Source organism: Porites lutea, chromosome 7, assembly GCF_958299795.1.
Source record: "Porites lutea chromosome 7, jaPorLute2.1, whole genome shotgun sequence".
Lineage (NCBI taxonomy): Eukaryota > Metazoa > Cnidaria > Anthozoa > Scleractinia > Poritidae > Porites > Porites lutea.
Genome location: NC_133207.1, coordinates 27,875,871 through 27,895,074, shown reverse-complemented (window position 1 = coordinate 27,895,074; position 19,204 = coordinate 27,875,871). Strand labels below are relative to the sequence as shown.

At 45.6% G+C, this 19,204-nt stretch overlaps 1 protein-coding gene and 1 pseudogene across 1 annotated transcript in view; both read left to right on the top strand.

Moving 5' to 3' along the window:
* The window catches only part of LOC140944712 (lactadherin-like), a 228,011-nt gene that overhangs the window by 44,804 nt on the left and 164,003 nt on the right, over nucleotides 1–19,204 (top strand). The window lies entirely within an intron of this gene.
* On the top strand, nucleotides 542–1,321 carry LOC140944720 (G1/S-specific cyclin-D2 pseudogene; annotated as a pseudogene).

The following is a 19,204-nucleotide window of genomic DNA, read 5'->3' as shown; positions in this document are numbered from 1 at the left end:
TCGTTTTTGACAAGATTTCTTTTAACAAGTTGTAATGTACCATGAAAATATTTACTAGGGTAGCATTTATTGTTAACGTTTGCTGATTTTAGTACCACGAGATATAAACATAAAATAAAATAACTAAGTTCTTACATCTCTGAGAGTTTTTAAAACTTCGCGCAATAGCAAATTCGACCGGCTGCAAAAGGAAAGAGAAAAGACCTTGCTTCTGCACTTACCGAGAGTTTGGTTTGTAAAAACTTTTATGGCAACTTTATTGCCTCATTGTGACACGCGCTCCCGCAAGGGGAAGTTCATTCTGTTCGCAGAACATTGTCAGCTTGGCGGGTTATATTGACGAATGCTCTATAATCATATACTCGCAGGCAATGGAGCCAACTTTACCCTTCGTGGGTAAGGGAGTCAAGGCAAAGACGAACATTTCGCGTGTTGCATAGGACATAATTTCAATTGGCAAATTCAAAATTTAATTGTTGTTGTATGGCATTTACAAGTGAACAGTGTAGTATTTGGGTCTTTTCTATTTTCTGGCAGGTACATGGAGCTTCTGGGCTTCGGGAAACGAGATGTTCCTCATGCGTATCCGGACCCGGCGGTGCTTGGAGACGATCGCGTTGTTCGAAATTTACTTACCCGCGAGGATAAATATATCCCCAGTTGTCGATACTTTGACATTGTACAGAACGAGATTGAACCACATATGAGACTCATGGTTACGACATGGATGCAGGACGTTTGCGAAGAGCAAATGTGCGAGGAAGATGTATTTGTCTTGGCAGTGAATTATTTAGACCGATTTTTATCGATTGTACCAACGAGAAAATGCAAACTACAATTACTTGGTGCCGCGTGCTTGTTAGTCGCTAGCAAATTTAGAGATACCTCGCCGCTCGGAGTGTACAAACTATGTACGTACACGGATGACTCGATAACGAGCGAAGAGTTATTAGTTTGGGAAATGAAGCTACTTGAACAACTTCAGTGGGACGTGTCAGCAGTAACACCTTACGATTATCTCGAGCAGTTTTTTGCCCGAATCTCATTTCCCAACGCCGGTGCGATCAGAAAGCATGCAGCAACTTTAATCGCCTCGTGCTATACAGATGAGACGTTTTTTATGTATCCGCCGTCTTTGCTGGCTATAGCTTCAGTTAGCATGGCATTTACTAGACTTGGAACAAAAGAGCAAAAAGGCGGAGAAACAGTATCGATGCTTTTGACATTTTTTCAACGACTAACCAATAAAGGAGTCGATTACTTAAAGAATTACGAAAAACTCGTAGACGAGATTGTCAAACTGAATAATCACTACAATTAAAGATTTTATTAGTTCACTGTCGATTTTATTAGTTCACAATATGTTTCTTCATTGAATAGTTAAAAAAGAGTCACATTTGTTGGGTTTTAGTCCCCTTCTTTACGAGATCATCTTTCGGGTTCATCATCATGATCCAACCAGTGACGGGAAAAATCGTTTGTCTTATTAAACCAGGCTGAAAGGCGCTCGTAGGCGGCGATATTTTCACTGCCGCCCCAAATCTGTTGCATCAAGCTCAGTGTATTTTGATACATCGTTTCCGTACACACCACGGCCGTTTCACGTGTCAACTTGTCCAATACTTTTTCGAGCCACTTCCAAATGTTCATCTGAGAATCTCCTTCCTTGATGACAAACAGCCGGTCCACCGAGCCATCGTTCACAATTTCTTTCAGTTTCTGAGGCACAAAGTCATAGCCGTAACGAGAGTCTACAGGTCGACGAGTTTCCATGATGAATGAAACTGGAACACTTTAGTTGGATTTCAACGAGGGCTAATGTTTTTTATAGTCTAACAATTTGATCCTACTATAATTTTATCTTGAGAACAAAAATCCCAACAGTCAAATATCATTTTACCCATTGTATACAGTGTCCTATGTTTTGGCCGCTCTTCTCGCTGTTTTCTGACTTTGAACTGTCTCGTTCTTGGTGCCCCGATGCACCTTTCTGGCAGGTTCAATGTGATAATAATCCATAGGCTGGTACGGAGTCGGTCCAGTCGTCAAACACGCAATCGCAAAAGCCACACTCTGCAAAATGTAGCGTGAAGATTTTCCTCGCCATTCTCGTCTGACCTCATCCGAAAAGAACTCCAAATTTGGCGCGCCTTCGGTTCGGTCCATTAGGATTGATTTCTGTTCGTGTCGTTTTTGGTTTCTCTCTCACTTCTTATCTTGCCGGTCGGTTCGACTCGTCTGGCCTTTTTGGCAAGACAGGCGGTTCCTTATACCGTTTGGCGAAGAGCGCGACGCAAATGTCGTCAATCGTCAATGGAAAACGCCCCGATACGTAGATATTTCGTGGTCTTGGGGGTGTTTCTCTGGGCTGGGCATTTCGATACGTAGATGTAAAGTCATTTCCTGTGCGTAGTCCTTGCGTCATCACAGTTTAAGCATAAAAGCGCAACAAACGGGTCGTGGAACGGCCATCAGTTTACCGCTGCAAACGCGAAGAGCAAAAAGAAAGCATGGCACCCGTGACTCGTTCTCAGACGATCGTCTTGCGAACGTGTAAACTTTACCTACCCGGAGGCACTGACGAAGATTACATGAAAATTTACGCTAAAATCATGACGGAAAAGAAAAAATCTTTATTCCGAGCTCTACGGCGCACGAGAAAGTGCTTGCATTGTGGAAGATGGTTTTCGCGCGAGAGACATCCCAGGCCGTCCATGACCGGACATGACGACGACACGAGGTTTCCCCAAGTCTTCGAGGCTTTTACGAGCGTTAAGACCGGACAGCACGCCAAGACCTTCCTGAAGCAATTAAACGAGGCAAAGAAAGCTTTTTACGAAAAGGAAAAGGTCCACCGAGCTTGTAAGGCGTTTGAAGCAATGGCAGAAAGGCAATGTTTATTTTGCTACAAGTGGTGCAGGTCGTCTCCATTCGAGTATCAGAAATTACTACCGCAAACCAATGTGATGTTTTTCCAGAGAAAGTTGTAAAAACATATAATAAAATTATTGCAAAGTGTTGCATCTGTAGCATTATTCGATGGCTGTGATTGTATCAATATGGACTGGGATCTAATCTCTGTTTGTGTGGGGGAGGCTGCGAGGGTGGCGATGGAGGTGAGGGAAATGGGGACTGATGCTCTGGGCAAAGAAGATTAGTTCGTAGGCATTATCACTCGTGTCAAACCCCTGCTTGACACAAAAGAGGTCAATCCCCGAAACGCGAAAGCAGCGCATTGCGCATTGTACAGCCAAACAGAAAACCATGGGCGAGATGAACAAAAAGTGTATAATTTAATCAAAACAATTTAAAATAATTTTACAAGACACTTTTCGTTTGATTATTCCAACGTGAATGTCACTTTTTGCCGCGTTTGCTTTTACCTCCTCGACTATCTTCGGCCTTTCGTTTGACCGATGATCCTGTAGTAATTATTCGGTCTGGTTCGACCTTGGACTTTACCCAGGCGTGATACGTTCTCGATTGATGGACACCAAACGGTGCCAGACGATACAAGCGGCGAGATGCTTCCCTAAATAATAGATTGGGTTCCTCTTCGACGCCGTCGGTGCGCTGATTAAGTTGCTTCAAAAAGTCCTCAAAGTCGGGTTGAACGTTTGGTGGCCCATATTGCGAGTTCCTGGAAGACGTTGGCAAGAGATAGGCACCTGGAACAGTTAGCACGTCTGCAGGGTCACAAGGAAGGCTCGTCATGTAATCCGTCTCAGGATCTTCTGGCAATCCCTCTGCCAGCACTAGTAGCGCACTCATGGCTACAAGGTCCAACGGTGCCCTTGGGTCGGAAGCACAACAAAACGCCAGCTTGGCATGCAACCGGACACACTTCTCCACTTTCCTGTCCATTTTATAGTGGTTTCTTATCATCCAATCGAGGGGTGCAGTCATTGCGAGAGTAAGTGGCCGGAAGGTCTCGGTAACTGCCTTGACATTCCACAAGGCATATCCAGGCTGAAAGGTTCTCAAGCGATCCCTCCGTATCCTGATCTCGGGATATTTGCAGTCCCAGCCAATCAACTGAGTGATGGCCGCGGCCAAGCGCAGCACGGCATCCTTTGTCATGGGAAAATTGTTCGACACAGCCCTCACCTCTTCGTACATAAAAGCCATGCTAGCAGAAAACCACCGCCGCGAATCTTGGTCCGCATCAGACTCCAGCAACTCATCAAACTTCACGGGGCATTCGACAGTTAAAGATGCCCGCTCTTCGTCTGACAGATGCCGAACGAGATTCAAACAGGCAATGCTCAAGTAGGCGGCAGAATGGTCCACCGGTTGTCTGGTAATGATCCATGCCAGCTGTCGAAAGTCATGTTTTGTGGTGGACGTTTTCGGGTCCACCAGATCCACAGCCGCTCGAAGAACGCCCTTGGAGAAACGCCTGGCACCCTCTATCAGTAGCCACACCATCTCTGTGCCGGGATTGTCTACAGAGTCCATGTACTCCTCGAAAAGATAAAAAAACTGCCTCCACCCAAATGGTAACACTTTTGGGTTGCGGTGCATGATTTGAACAGCGAACCACAACTGGGACATGTCGTAGCGACTGCGCTCGCTGACTCGAGTCATTCTCCATCATCTCCTTCAGCTCCCTAACCGAGGCTCGTAGCCGATTGGAACGAACTGCGTGACATGCGCTCTTTTATATAACAAGGAACACGTCATCCTGATTCAAAACGTCATTGTGACACAAGAATCCACGCACTAGCCGTGGCTCGACCTCACCCAAGGGTGTATGACGTAAAAGGACCAACATGACACGGCATTGCTCTGTCGACATCACGATTTTTGGCAATCCATGAACACGTCACGGTCCCCTTGACGCACGTTTCGAATACGTTGCATGATCTTTTAATTTCCTATTACGTCATTACTCATTGCGTCACAAGTCCGTCTATAAAATGTCGGGGCAATTCGCTTTGCAGTTAGTTGTTTACTTGGATCTCAAGCAAGTAACATCAAAAAAAAAAAACGGGAGCAAGGAGCAGCTGAAAAATGGCGCCGAAGACGAGCAAAGAGAGAGAAGAGGAAAGAAGGTCGATGCTAAAGGTGGTGACTAATACGATCAGAGAACGCAAAAAGAAAGTCTTTCAAGGCAACCAAAAAGAGTCACTGTTTGCACTAGCAATGGTGATGGAAGATGGACAAAACATGGATGACATTGACGTTGAAGCAGTAGGATCCATGGATGGCATTGACGTTGAAGCAACAGGGTCCCCAGTCCCACGTTTTAGTGCTGAGTTGGAAAAAGCATTTCAGAAGATCCAGGATGCTGCCAAACGCATAGCCCCGAAATCGTTGCGTAACTTTAACAAGCCATTGCTAGATGACTGTGCCATTTTGGAAGGCGAGTACGATGGTTTTGCCTGGGATGAAATCAAGCGGCGTTTGAAGCGGCTTCACCCGATACACCTTTTGAGACTCGAATGGTCGCTGAACAGAGTGGAGGAAGGCGCTGACGATCAGCTGGTCCAGCTTTTCTTCCCCGAAAAGAAGTTTCCCGATTGGCTGACGAATGTGGGGCAGATTTTACACGATGCTTGTTGCGACGATGCCAAACTCGTTGACAACATGCTCATGGCGTTACGTTATGGGGCGCGGTTCAGTCACCTCTATAAGAATGCGGCATGGAAACACAGAGAGAATATGGCGTTGATGAAAAGGTTGGTGAGCATCATGGCAGTTTACCAATTGTTGTTGCCCTCTTCGGATGAGTGGGTTGGATTTGCAGTGATGAACGAGTTCTTTCGTGAAGCGTACCTGGATGATGAAGAAATGGAAGAAATATGCAAGGTTCTGGAGTTGGCGGTTCATACAGACCGTTGCGTGGAGACCTCTATGTCCAAAATTGAAGAGAGAGATGAAAAATGGGAAGGAGAACAGGAGGAGAATTACATAGAGTGGGAATGGGAGTGCAACGAAGCAGTGGAAGAAGGAATGAAGCTGCACTACTCGTTTTGCGAGGAAAGTCGCCCGAATGATGCGCTCGAGAAAAACGTTGGATCAGCAGACGAAGCCAAGTTTTGGAAATGGTTGTCCGTTGTGTCCGATAAGATGAAGCAGAAAGATATCAGATGTACACAGGATCGGTACGAGCAGATATGCGCCTTGGCAGATCGCATTGGCGATGGAAAAGGCGATGCCATCGACGCCATCCTGTCAGTGAAAAGGTGGATGACGAGTACAGAAAAATCTGAGTGACTACCTAACTTCTTGTAGTCAAAGGAACTTAATTGAACTCTGGCAATGAATCTAAAACTAATTGACTACAAATAGAGACAAGAATTGTAGCTGATTGAGCAAAAATATACTGTTGTGAAAAAAAATCATAGGTAAATAAACGGTATCCATTAAACTCTTTACACTTGATTTGTCGTGATATTTTGTATTGTATATTCGTTTTCAAATGTGTCAATGCTTTCACATCTTTGATCTTTTCCCCTCGATATGATCCCCTTTTAGCAAATGTCGGGTGAGAAACGTATTGAAGCGACAAACAAAGCATTCTTGCATGACCGACGATATTGCAACGTCTGAACGACGGTGTGACTTGACGTCAATGAAATTGCGTCATTCAGTACCATTAAAGAAGGTATAAAAAGCTGCATCGCGCAGTCGACAGACAGTCTGCTTCGAGAAGTCTTAGCGATAACAAGTCTATTTGGCAGTCAGCGCAAAACGATGATTCGTACACGCAAGCAAACCAGTTCCATCGTCCGCAAGGGGGTCCTGTGGCTAGAGTCAAAGAAGCCCATCGGCCAAAGACCTTATTCGCTGGTGGTGGATTTCCAAGAATACTTGAGCACTGTGGTAGAAAGATATAAGCACTCGCCATGCATAGAGGCTGTGAAAGGGAAGGGAGACAAGCTGGCGCAAGACATGAACATTGCCATAGACAATCTCGTTGGCGATTACAAAGTTAAACTGGATCGTTTCCAGGCTTCGAATACGCCCGTTCTTAGCTTAGCTGACGTTGAACTGGCCGAAGAGTTGCTTCGCTATCGCCTACGAGACTATAGTCTGGGAAATGTCGTGATGCTGCTAAACTGTAACATCGTCAACGCTCTGTATCCCTGGTTCTATGAATCAATTGAGGAGGTAATTGCACTGCTCATGCTAGGCCTGGAAAATGCTAGTGAGAATCTTGCGTCGTTCCGAATCAGCCGGAACTATTTGGAATGCTCATTGGACGAGGCCTTTCGTACAGTTTTTTTTTGCAGGGAATCAAACATGCAACCATTGATAGCTTGGAGAGACCTGCACGTATCTCTCTAATTTGATTATCTGTTATAATCTTGTTACAAATAGTAGGTAAAAAAAGATAATTAAAAGTTAAATGAAGACATTGTCAAAAGTTTATGTTTGTGAGTTGTTTTTATTTTAACAGATTTGGGATAAACATGTAAGAGCAGACAGCACCGTGGGTCAATCTTTTTAATGCAAACCCGATGTGCAGCCGTCCAATGCCTGGAGAGACCTGCACGTATCTCTCTAACTCGATTGTCTGTGGGAACATTTTTGTTCCAAAAAAACGAATAAACGAAAGCGTTGCCAAGTTGACATGTTCGTGTGTTGTTGAACTACTTTCGTGTTCACACATTTAGTAAAACCATATAGAGTAGACAAAGTACAATAAAGTTTGTAAGTTCACGATACCATTTCACGATCCAGAGTTTTGTTTCAAATTAAAAAACTCCAAAAACAAGTCCACGATCAAGAGGTAATCAGACACCGGAATGGTTAGATAATACTCGGCTACCACTTGCTCCCATCGGCGCTGAGTATCAATATCTTTAAGGCACTGGAGCCAGTCGACCATCTCTTTGGCAAAGCGCTCGACAAGCGCGTCCATTCTTGTCATGATCTTTTTCGAGGGGGGTTTTGAAAAGGCCCATTCCAGCGATGCATCATTCAGTCGCAGCGATTTCGACAACTCGCCACCGACGTCGACTCCGTAGACGCGTCTTGTCTCGCGCACCACCAAGATGTTGGAGGTGTTATTATCCGATGCTCCGACAACATTCTTTGCTACAACGATCCGCAAAACGTCCATGGGATTTTCCAACGTGCTAATCCAATCGTTTTCAAATTCGTGTAACTTGCATAGGCCCCTGCTCTCATTGTTCGCCACTAAGCCTTCGCCCAACACATGGCCCGGGTTTCCTATCATGGGACTCGAGAGTCCAACCTGGCCATCGGCCGTGACAAACACTCGCTGTTCGGGAATGCACTCTTGTAAACCCAACACTTCGCGGACCAGCCGAGTTAGACAGACACAGCGAGTCGCCTGTTGATTGAGCCTAAAGGGACCCTTAATCACCCGCCGTCCGCCAACATCAACAAACACAGGCGGTTTTCCTCCAGCTCGCTTCTGTGCCAGGGGCTTTCCTCTCGTGAGATCACGCCACGATGTCGAAGACGCAAATGTATCATCCCACGACAGCGAATTGATCCAGTCGAGTCGCTGTTTTTTGGTTGGAGCGTCATGTTCTCCCGTCTTGCGTTTTTGGCAATGAACTATCGACGCAGAATCTTCATTCGTCAAATTTAATCGGAGCTTTAGGATTTCCATCCTCTTCTGAGGAAACCTGGGTGGTACCGATCGGTACACCCGACAAGCCTCGTCCTTGAATGCGGGCTGTCTTCCATCGCTCGTCTGCTCTTCGCACAGGCGTATGTGTTCCATAAACTCTTCAAAGCCCTGTTTGACTCTGTGAGAAGGAGGGCCATGACTGTATGAAACGTTGGGGGGTAACGCCAATCCTTGCCTTTCACAGTATTTTGTGAGTATTGAAGTCGTATCGAACAAATGCTTGCCTCGTCGAGTGTGTCTATCCTCTGCGCAGGCTGGCATTGGAAAAGCTCTGCGCTCCATGGGCACTTCCCTCGGTTCGCACGGAAGGTCAGACAAGGAATCCAGACTAGTCTCGTCCGGAAAGCGCCCCGTCAGCACGAGTAACGCATTGAAGATAACAAGATCGAGACGAGCAGATTTATTAGAGCAACAGGTCAAAGCCACCGTCGCGTACAATTCGACGTAGTCTCGTGCTCTGGGATCGAGTGTATCTTCTGCCCGTTTCATCCACCAAAATGCCGCCGCAAATCCCAGAATGAGAGGTCGAACGCTCTTTTTGCACAAACTGCACTCGGGCGCCAGAAATTCTTTAATCGTGTCGGCCATGTTTTTCTTGTTGAGTCGCAGTTTTGGAAACATAGAATCCCAAACCACCAAATGTGTGACGGCGGCAGCAAGGCGAAGAGCAGTTTCAGGTGTCATGGGGTACGCGTGAGACACAGCCATCATTTCTCTGTACAGAAAAGACATACACGCCACAAAATTTGATCGGGCTTCCTCGTGCGCGCACTCCTCCAGAAGGTGGTTCCACTCTTGTGGGAAGTCCATAGTCGTCGACTTGTCTAGTTGCCTCAGCACATCGAGACATGCCACACTCAGGTAGGCAGCCGAACGGTCCACGGGCTGTCTGGCCATGGCAGCAGCTACACGCCAGTAGTCGAGCCGTGACACACTTTTAGGACTTTTCAGCACCGCGATAACATCCTGCAGAAGTGTTGCTGGACACCTGCCGTGATCCTCGACTAGGAATAGCATCAGTTTAGATGTATCCCTTATCATCGTATCAAGATACTCTTCTAGAAAAAAGAAAAACTGTTTCCAACCACCAGGCAGAACTGCAGGGTTCCTGATCATCTTCTGAACGATAGATCGCAACTCGAACATATCGTACAAGCTGCGTTGACTGACTTTGCTCAACATGATCGCACTCCAAGACCGCCGACAAGTGAACGAACGATTGGGGTGGAAATCTCTAAGCTCTTGTTCTCAAGATTCGCACTATGGCACCATGAGACGTTTCTGACCTTGAATGCAGCGTCTCTGTTTTTTATAGAGTGCAAACCAAAACGTCATTAAATCGTCATATTACTTTATGACCTCAATCGGACGCGACTTATGACATCAATCAATGACGCTGTTGTGGGTTGTGAAAAGAAGATTATGACCTCAGTGGGGTGGAGTCTGACACGTCAATCAATGACGTAGTAGTTTTTTTTCTAATAAAGTTGTTGTCGTCGTTCTTGTAGCTAAACGGCTTATAAGAACAGAAGCGAGCTCTCGGCTAGCAAAGAAAATCTGCAAGAAGAAGAAGCGGCCAAACAGACGAGAAAGATGAACAAAGCGAAGCAAGCAACCAAAGAAGAAGAAACCTTACCTTACCTTAGCAAGGACGACCGGGACTATTGTAAAGCGTTCATCAGATACATGAGTGCCATGCAGCAGATAAACCTAAGACGAAAGAAACGGAACCTGCCACCTCTAAAACTTCCCAGTCATGCCTTTTTGAATAGAGACAATGAAGTGAAAGGCGACAAAAGGGACCGTCCAGTGAGGACCAGAGGTGCCGCTCGGACACGAAACTTAGAAAAGGTGATTCAACGATTGAAGAATAAGAGAGAAAGCACAGGAGAAGAAAAAGTGTAAAATGTCGACAGCAGCTAAAGAAGGAACTTGATAATTGACTTGAATGACAGTGACAATGATTGGACTGGGACATTGATTGCGTTTTTTTTTTCAATGACTTGTATTGTGTTATTTAAAGACTCAACGATTGTTTCACATTAGTTCTTGTATATATCAAATCCGATAAATCGTTGAAAGTATCGCGAAAAAGCAACTCGCTTCATTTTTGGATACGAAACGTTAGAGTTGATGTGAAGTAAAGTATCTTGACATGAATAAAATGATGTTACCCTTTTTTGTAAAGAAAGTGTGGTGATTATTACTTGATATCATTGGGTGATGATTTGAACAAAGAGGGTGCATTTCATAGCCCCATGTATATGCTTAGTGTTTACAAGGCCATGCTTCAGCATTCGAAGGGCACTCTGGTATTTTTTTTACTCAGAGACAGCTATAAAAGAGCATATTGTTTTAAAATCACATAAATAACTCCGATGACAACTTGTAAAGATTTCTACCAGGGTCCAGCTTTGACTTTACTCTTAGTAAAACGGACCGTCCAAGAGAGATTTTTTTACGACAAGTGTGCATAAATGATTTTATTTTGTGCATTTTGTACCGTATTTTAGCTTTGTAGCTATATAATTTGTGTTTATTGATATATCTTTATCCAATTCAACCTTTATTCAACTGATTTTTTTTTATCGTTTTAACGAAGTATCTTTGTATTTTTGTTAATCCAGGTTGAGGTAAAGGTATTTGCCATTGGACATGGCATTGGCTTCTCCAATATGTCCCTTTTCGCGCGCTTATATTATGAGTTCGAAATAAGGTACGTAAAGTTGTATTATTCCTTGTCTTGTCTACCCAATGTGGTGGCAATGCATAGTCTTGTATATGCATTTGACACCGTTCATTCCATTGACAATAAGGTGACTTTATTGTACATGGATATCTGAATAAAACGCATACCAACAAGACATTGACGAACCAAAGCGTGGGAGAATGATCACAAATTTTACCCAGAGGGCTTCACTTAATTTCTTGGGGTTTGCGGCTGACCAGCCGAATTGGAGAATCAATTTACATTGCATGATTGTCTTTGGGCTTGTTCGTTTGCACAAGCCAGTGAGCGATGCATTCAGGCAGTATGTTTTTTTTTTACTCGAGGGTATCCGATGCGTGCTCCGGTAAACCCCTCGCTCTAACCTGACACACACACACACACAGGACGAGTCGCCCGGTTTTAGAATTAAAAAAAATCCATACCCATTTTGGAACAGAAACAAGCTTTATTTTTAATTCAATTATCCTATTCTTTAAACCGTGGCAGTTACACCGAGATCGAACATCTAACATGAATGGTTCAAAGAGTTTCTTTGTCCACTTCTTCAAGTCATTATCCGATTAAAAAAAATCTAACACAACTAGTTCAAAGTGTTTCAATGTTCCGTCACGTCATTCTAATCCTCAATTTGGGACACAGTCATTCCTCCATTCTGCCAAAGCCATCAAGGAGTCACAAACTTTTCTCCTCTCGCACTCGACACGCTTCAAAGACGTGGAAATCTGTTCAAACATGTCCTGGGTACACTCTTTACCGCATTTTTTTAGTTTCACAAGCACCTCGTCAAACCATTCCAAGAATTCTGCGGTGATCGTGTCATCGTGACAGGAAGCGATTTTAGCACCCTCTTCATCGAACAGGTACGATAGGGCGAGGCCTTCCTTTCCCTCCTCACTGTAAGGGCATCTATCCTCTCTGTACTCATTCATTCGGCGGCTCGTACAGACCGCAAGGTCCAGCACCTGACAGATACGCTCGAGCCCTGCGTGATCCAAATGGTTGGTCTTAAAGTATTCTGCTATGGCTTTAAAATGGGGGTGGTCGTCAAATCCCCAAGGAGGAATTTTCTCGCACAGGCCAATGTACAACGAAATGCAACTGACATAATTGTTCATCAGCACCATGTTCTCTCGTCTCTGGCGGCAAATGTCTTCAAATGGCTCCGACGTGTCCTCCCCCGTCAATGCCTTTTCCATTTTTGCAGTCAGCGCCTCGTCGGTCTGTGTCACCTCGTGTAAGCGTGTCCCCATCTGCACGAGCCAGGGTGGAGCTCCAATGTAGTAAAATTTTGCAGACAATTTGCTGTTGTCCAACCGGTTTGCAAGTTCAACGCCATCCTCCAAGCCTGCTCTCAGGTTGTCTTCATGAAAAGACAGTAGGTGGCACCGGATATCCAGCCAAGGATTTTCATCCTTTACCGTTACGCAGTGGTCCATCAGGGGTCTGCAAAATTCGACAGCGGTAGGGCGGTCGACAAATTTGGGTACTGGATCATCTGTCCCGAGAGGAACGGTGAATGTTCTCCTTCGATTAGAATAGAGCGTTGCCGCTTGAGCCATTCTCTTTTTCAATTCCTTCTGACGACGACTCGGCCATCGGTTACAGAGGGCACTCGAAACAGAGGCCAACATGTTTCTGTCTGCTTTGGTAGCTAATCTCTTGACGTTTCTCTCCATCGCGACTTTTACTGCGCTTGACTCTCGTCTAACTGAACTGAGAAAACAGAGCTCATGAGCACTCTTATAAAGCCAAATCCCTGTTTTCGGCTGCATGACGAAACTCGTGACGCAAGTCCGTTTCACACCCGCGCTTTTCCGGTTACATGATTGACGTATACAATACGAGCACGTCAGAAAAAACTTCTGCCTACATCATTCCGACGTAGTTATTTGACGCCTTTACCAAATGGTATAAAGGAGCACATTTGACTGTCTCTGGCTCAAAACAAGACTTGAAGTCGGACTCGAACGATCATGAAGCGCAAGCATAGCCATACCAAATCAGAGACCGACGAGCAACTCCCTGAGTTTCTCAAGATACAACCTATCGGGACTTTTTCAGAAACCGAGACCATTGCGATGAACCGGGTCCCTTCTAGAGAGGACGTGATACGAGTGGGTGGACGCCTAGTGGACAAAAATGCGATGACCACCATCCCAGGGGCCGACTTTGTCACTGGTTTTCATGACTATTGGACCAGTGTTCATTACGTGTTGCCAGACATGAAAAGGCGATTGGTGGTCAAGGAGCGCAAGGTGTCAAGCAATCTAAAGAAGCTCTCGGAGTATATTACGAACGAGAGCGATGTCGACGATTGTGAACGAATGTTAGAGTGTACGTCCGTCCGAGTATTCGAGTGACATGGGACTATTGGTATTGTCGCAGTTACCGCCCTGGAACACTCCCAAAGGCGACTGCCTCTGCGCTGACCCGCTGCCAAAAACGATAAAAGCGTATTCCAATGCATGCCAGCCTTGTCTCAAGAGAGCGTTTAGGGAACAATGGATCTTGCAGTACACCAAAAAACACGAATGAGAGACATGAATCAGAAAGTATAGAGTACATGTTATTTAATTGAAATGTCATTACAAATAACACGAGTCGTCGTTTTTGCATTGATGTATCGCGAAATCATGTGGCAGTTTACAACTAAAGAATGTACACGAACCCGATTGTAAAAAAGATAACAACAATAAATGAATGTTAAAATGACTCAATGTGTTTGGTAAGAAGGGATAGAACACGATAATCTCAAAGTCCATTATTTTATCCCTTTTTTATCTCCTCTCTGACAAAGGAGAACGAGGCGGCCGAAGAAAGACTGGCATCTCGCACCTATATGGTCCGCTGAGAACCCTCATTTCGCGCAGTCCTTCTTCAATGGAGGTCGGTAAGACACGATCAAATGAGCGGGCTAGTCTGGATGGCGTCTTGCACTTTGGTCCACGAGCATCGAGATTTTTTGTTAAGTGTTGGGTGGGAAGGAATAGATCAAGATAATCGCTTAGGGCGAAGACCTTCTTGACCGTTTTTAAATCTCCGCTCTGGCAAAGGAGAACGAGGCGGCCGAAGAAAGACTGGCATTTCGCACCTATATGGTCCGCCGAGAACCCTCATTTCGCGCAGTCCTCTCTCAATGGAGGTCGGTAAGACACGATCAAATGAGCGGGCTAGTTTGGATGGCGTCTTGCACTTTGGCCCATGAGCATCGAGATTTTTTCTTAAGTGTTGGGTGGGAAGGAATAGAACAGGACAATCGCTTAGGGCTAAGACCTTCTTGTCCGTTTTTAAATCCATGAGCATCGAGATTTTTTTCTTAAGTGTTTCGCGGGAACATTGCGGCCGACCAACCACATGGCAACAGTACCGTAGACTATCGGTTGGGGGGGGGGGGGGGGGAACGGGTAACCTTTTACGTGAGAGAATTGTCTTTTTCCGTGTCCGTTGTAATGTGTCATTCGGCATTGACTTCGCTTTTTGAGCCAGCCTCGGGAAAAAAAGTCAATACCCAGTGCCAGGTGCCTCACATTGCGCATTCCCGTGCATTACTTGCCATTTGCAAATGTTCTAACAACCGAGGATTCATCGAGGTTAGTGGTCACGCTGAGATCTGTCAGACCCGCAGGCAAAATCTAGTCACAATTCTTTAAAAGCACCACTTTATTTTACAAAATAAAATGAACTACAAAATGGACATTTCTAGTCTATACAATGACATCTCTACCGAGCTTCCAGTCGACTAGTGCCACGACCTCGGGGCGATCTCCATTGACTTCGTCACCGCTACAAATTCGTTCAACAAAGGTCATCAACTGGTCGTACATTGCATCTGTGCAAACCACGCCGGAACTGTGCAATAGGGTAATCGCACAACCAAACCAGTCCCAAAAGGTCGAAGTTTCGTCTAAAGCCCCGTCTCCAGGAGCGCCAGGTAGTGTATTCGGTGCAAATGAATAGGAGAGCCACACTTCTTTGTCCTGCTCTAAATCATCGCCCTTGGCCGGTTCGTCGGATACCTGCGCATGGCGTCGGGTTCTAGCCTCCACGTCCATCACCTGGCAAAATCGCTCCAACTGATTGGGGCTCCCACTGTGCTTTCCAAACGCCTTCGAAACAATGGCAAAGCTAGGATGGTCGTCCACTTGACAAGTCTCGATCACATGCGTGAGGTACACGAAAACGGCAACACAGCTCGTGTACCTGTTCATCTGCAGGATATTAGCTCTGCGCTTCTCCGTCTTCTCGTTGTAACTCTGACACTTTTCTCGCAACTTCTTCATCATTAGGTCCATCTCTAGATTCAATTGAAGGTCGATATCGCAGCATTTCGACAACTTGCGTCCAACGCTCAACATCCAATTAGGAAGCCCTCCCATGGCAAATAGTCGCGCGAGTCTGCTTCCTGTTACAGTCAAAATTTGTTCCCAGTCGTTTTTTAACTCACGCCCTATAACGACAGGCTCCATCGCATCCAGTTTGTTTCGGATGTCATACCAGGAATGCGACACGATTGCGGCCTCGGTGACAGCGCAAAAATCCAGAAGGGGTCTGTTGTGGTCTTTATCGGGGCTGCTCTCGTCTCGACCCGACCAATCCTTGGCCATGGCAAACATTTTTTCCCTGACATCGACTTGGCGGTGTTTGGCCTTGCGATCGGTGATGGCGCTAGACACGGCCGACAGGATTGCCTTGTCCCTCTTGGTAGCTTTGCGCTTACAAGAATTAGTCTTGACCATGATCGTTTCACTTCGATCAAACAAACTCAACTGAGTTGATCGGCCCGCGCTCTCTCTCTTTATAATACCATTTGACGATGACGTTGCAAATCCGCCTACCAATCTTCATAACTAAGAAGGGCAGGTCTTGACGTGATGGTGACGACACGATCTGACGTACCATTGACGTCAGCAAATTCGAGGCTTGGCGACATGCCACGCAAGTCACGATGTCACGTTGATATTTGGGGAGGGGGCAACTCCCTAGAAAGGGGCAGTAGTTTGATTGGTTGATAGCGAGATAACGCGATTGACGTAAAAAGCCACGTGGTCATTACGTCACTCGATCACTCGAGAAAAAAAAAGGAATAAAAAGACGGTATCGCGCCATCTGGAGGCAGTCTGTTACGAGAAGAGCCAATTGACCCACAGTTAGAAGTGATAATCGAAAGAGGAAAAATGGAATCGAAGATACGCACCCGTAGCCAAACCGGTTCCATCATCCGCCAGGGCATCCAGTATCGACAAACCAAGTTTCCCGTCGGCGAGCGTCTCTCTAGCTATTTTTTGGAACTGAAAGACATGTTTCGTGATTTTGTCCGTGACCACGAGAACGTGGCTGGCGTGGATGATGTGGCCAAGAAGGGGGGAGCGTGGTTGCAGGATATGGAGGAAACGATTAAAGATCACATTGACTATTACAAAGCTAAGCTGCTTAAATTCAATGATGCGAATGAACTCATTCTTAGCGAGAGTGATGTTGCATTGGCCGAGGATCTGCTTCGCTCTCAGTACAGGGACAGATCTTTGAAGACTGTTGTGAATCGACTAATGGTTGGATTGATGGTTGCCTATCCCGAGTACTTTGGAGTACCGGACTGGAATCGCGACCCCGCTAGCAAGGGAATTGGAAAGATCCATAAATCTCTGGAAGAGGCTAGCCAGGAACTTGCCTCGTTGAAGAGCAGTGGACAGAACATTCCGCTTGAGAAGGTCTTTGAGGGGTTCTGCAAACACGACGAGAAGGCGGGACCGTTGATTGCCTGGAGGGACTTGCATGTGTTTCTAGAATTTGAAGAAGACTATGTTCCATGTCATTGAGGCGTATTTTATTGAACTGTAAAAAGTGTAAGGAATGAATAAATGTATTTATGATATTCAAGAGTTTTGTTTTGGGGTTGTATTTGTTCCCAGGGGTGGCCATGCTCTTTCGTTTTGGCAAGTGGGGCCAACTTCCCAGAAAGGAACAGTAGTTTGATTGGTTGATAACGCGATTGACGTAGAAGCCACGTGGTCTTTACGTCACTCGATCAATCGAGAAAGAAAAGAATAAAAAGACGGTATCGCGCCATTTGGAGGCAGACTGTTACGAGAAGAGGGAAAAATGGAATCGAAGATACAAACGCGTAGCCAAACCAGTTCCATCATCCGCCAGGGCATCCAGTATCGACAGGCTAAGCGCCCCGTCGGCGAGCGTCTCTCTAGTGAGTTTTTGAAATTGGAAAATATGTTTCGTACTTTTGTCCGAGACCACGAGAACGTGGCTGGCATGGACGATGTAGCCGAGAAGGGACGACAGTTGTTGCATGATATGGAGGAAACGATTAACCGTCACGTTGACGATTACTTAACTAAGCTGTTCCGTTTTAATGATGTGAATGAACCCATTCTTAGCTCGAGTGATGTTGCATTGGCCGAGGATCTGCTTCGCTCTCAGTACAGGGACATATCTTTGTGTACTGTTGTGATTCGACTAATGGTTGGATTGATGGCTGCCTATCCCGAGTGCTTTGATCTACCAGTCTGGCATCAAGACCCTACTAATAAGGGAATTGGAAAGATCCATAAATCTCTGGAAGAGGCTAGCGAGGAACTTGCTTCAGTGAAGAGCAGTGGACAGTACCTTGACGTTCCGCTTGGGAAGATCTTTGACCTGTTCTGCAAATATGACGAGAATGCAGGACCATTGATTGCCTGGAGGGACTTGCACGTGTCTCTAGTATTTGAAGAAGACTATGTTCCATGTAATTGAGGCGTATTTTATTGAACTGTAAAAAGAGTAAGGAATGAATAAATGTATTTATGATATTCAAGAGTTTTGTTTTGGGGTTGTATTTGTTCCCAGGAGTGGCGATGCTTTTTTTTTTGGCAAGAGACTGTCCCATGACTGAGACTCAAAGACAAATTTTCCAATGGGGGAGGGTGCATGTCTTTTTTTTTTAAAAAAGAAGCGGCTGCGGCATTTGCCTCAGTCACGGCCAACTGTCGAGAGAACAAGAAAGATGTTTGAGAATCACCGCTGGGGGTTTTCACAGACTACCCGACACGAGCGCGATACCCGCAAAGATTTCGAAGGCGAAGGCTTTGAAATGTGCGATAACGGAGTTAGCAGTTTGACAAGTCCGAGAATATTTCGCGGGCTGAGATACAGACGATGGATGGACGAGATGTGGGATTCCTACAAGCGTCGTGTCCAGGACATGGAAGAATATCCCCAAGACCCTTTACTTCGCTTAGAGAGGGAATACTTGCTGCTTCGAGCGTATTACAAGTATGCAAAGGAAGAAGGGCATCATCCCGAAAGTCAGCGAGTGTTAAAGGATTTGTACGAAAGACACGTCCAAGACAAACCAGTGCCTTTTAACCGTTATTTCATCACTCCGGAAGAACGGGGAATAATGGAAACCGACACGCACTTGCCTGTTTATTCTAGAGCTTTTGCCCACAGTGCACGCAGATCGAAATGCATCGCAATGCTTGACTTCATAAGAAAACCCGGGTCTAACTCTTTGTTCTAAATCAATGAATAAAAACTTTTATGTAACAGCCTGAAACGACAAGTCTTCAAGAGTAATAAAAGTCTTGTTCCCTCGAACAAACGTGGATCCCCCTGCCTGCTCTGTCAGTGTACACTGTTTGATTGTCTTCTTCAATTGAGAGGAACTGTGAAGGGTTGAGGGCAAAGCAAGCAAACCCAACTGAATTGATCGGCCCGCGCTCTCTTTTTATAATGCCATTTCACGATGACGTTGCAAATCGGCCCACTAATCTTCATAACTGGGAAGGGCAGGTCTTGACGTTTATGGTGAGGACAGAGGCTGACGTACCAATCGCGTGAACGAATTCGAAGCTTTGCGACAAGCGCGA